Source organism: Nanorana parkeri, unplaced genomic scaffold, assembly GCF_000935625.1.
Source record: "Nanorana parkeri isolate BGI_ZX_2015 unplaced genomic scaffold, ASM93562v1 scaffold2123, whole genome shotgun sequence".
Lineage (NCBI taxonomy): Eukaryota > Metazoa > Chordata > Amphibia > Anura > Dicroglossidae > Nanorana > Nanorana parkeri.
In genome coordinates, this window is record NW_017308391.1 from 195,634 (window position 1) to 197,989 (window position 2,356).

Consider the following 2,356-nt stretch of genomic DNA (forward strand, 5'->3'; position numbering starts at 1 on the left):
CCCCGTCCCCGATCATCCCCGTCCCCAGCCTCTCATGTGGGAGGTGCTGGAGGTTGTGAATGGCGGCTCTGGGTGTGCGTTCCTCGCCCTCCTCCTAGGACAGTATTGCAGCCTAATTGCTGATCACAAGATGTCCCTGACACGCATGTGATGTGCTGCGGGCACTGCCGGCCCGGCTATGACGCCGAAACAAACTAGAAGAGGCTGAATAGCTGACACACGCCGCGTACAACCCGACCGACGCTGCAAACCGTGCGCAGCAATCCTCCAACACCCGCGCTGCACACTGACACTGCGCACAACTGGAAACACGCACAACGCACGGCACGGGACACCGACTGCACCACAACACTGCACAACCACAACGCCCACAGCACAACGATTCACACGGCTTCAGACACACGGCTGCAAACACACACACACACACTGCACGGCACAGGACACTGACTGCACCACAACACTGCACAGCACAACCTCACTGCGCACAAAACAACGATTCACTCGGCTTCAGACACACGGCTGCAAACACACACACACACACACACACACTGCACGGCACAGGACACTGACTGCACCACAGCACTGCACAGCACAACCTCACTGCGCACAAAACAACGATTCACTCGGCTTCAGACACACCGCACGGCACAGGACACCTACTGCACCACAGCACTGCACAACACAACCACACCGCGCAATTCACACTGCTTCTGACACACAAACATTGCACCAAACACGCCAGCGCAGGCACCACTACACCATTGCACCGCACAGCTGCAGACACGCCGCCTTTGGCGAATCTGCTGCATGCCGTGTCACCTGTACGGTCCGCGCTCACACCTTGTCACACGGCTTGTCCCTCCTGCCGTCACACTGTCACACCTACACACTGACACAAGCTCAGCAGTCAGAAGGCTGGGGACGGCGACAGCATGAAGAAGTGGATGAAAGTGAGGCAGATCCGCAGGGCGTCCTCTGTGAGTATGCGGCAGAAATGTCGCCCTGTCCCTTGGCCGGGGACTGTGGAGGGGTGTCCTGCCGGGCTGAGCCGTGTGTGGCGGGAGGGGCGGCTGCTCGCTCACCTGTGCTCAGGTGTCTCCTGCTGCTGCTGCTGTTGGGGGAGGGAAGTCCTGTAAAGGCCAAGGCTACAGAGAATAGGCATCAGCGGGAGGGTGCATAACAGATGGCACTGTACGAGGGGAAGTGGGCAACAGAGGAGGCAAAACCTCTACATGGCGGCAGAACCGGGCAATATAAAGTTGGGAATATACTTGTATATGGAGCATGGGCAATGACTGAGGCTAGGTGGCATCAGGCTGGGGTCATAGATATATAGAGCATGGGCAATGACTGAGACTAGGTGGCATCAGGCTGGGGTCATAGATATATAGAGCATGGGCAATGACTGAGGCTAGGTGGCATCAGGCTGGGGTTATAGATATATAGAGCATGGGCAATGACTGGGACTAGGTGGCATCAGGCTGGGGTCATAGATATATAGAGCATGGGCAATGACTGGGACTAGGTGGCATCAGGCTGGGGTCATAGATATATAGAGCATGGGCAATGACTGGGACTAGGTGGCATCAGGCTGGGGTCATAGATATATAGAGCATGGGCAATGACTGAGACTAGGTGGCATCAGGCTGGGGTCATAGATATATAGAGCATGGGCAATGACTGAGGCTAGGTGGCATCAGGCTGGGGTTATAGATATATAGAGCATGGGCAATGACTGAGGCTAGGTGGCATCAGGCTGGGGTCATAGATATATAGAGCATGGGCAATGACTGAGGCTAGGTGGCATCAGGCTGGGGTCATAGATATATAGAGCATGGGCAATGACTGAGGCTAGGTGGCATCAGGCTGGGGTCATAGATATATAGAGCATGGGCAATGACTGAGGCTAGGTGGCATCAGGCTGGGGTTATAGATATACAGAGCATGGGCAATGACTGGGACTAGGTGGCATCAGGCTGGGGTCATAGATATATAGAGCATGGGCAATGACTGAGGCTAGGTGGCATCAGGCTGGGGTCATAGATATATAGAGCATGGGCAATGACTGAGGCTAGGTGGCATCAGGCTGGGGTTATAGATATACAGAGCATGGGCAATGACTGAGACTAGGTGGCATCCGGCTGGGGTCATAGATATATAGAGCATGGGCAATGACTGAGGCTAGGTGGCATCAGGCTGGGGTTATAGATATACAGAGCATGGGCAATGACTGAGGCTAGGTGGCATCAGGCTGGGGTTATAGATATACAGAGCATGGGCAATGACTGAGGCTAGGTGGCATCAGGCTGGGGTCATAGATATATAGAGCATGGGCAATGACTGAGGCTAGGTGGCA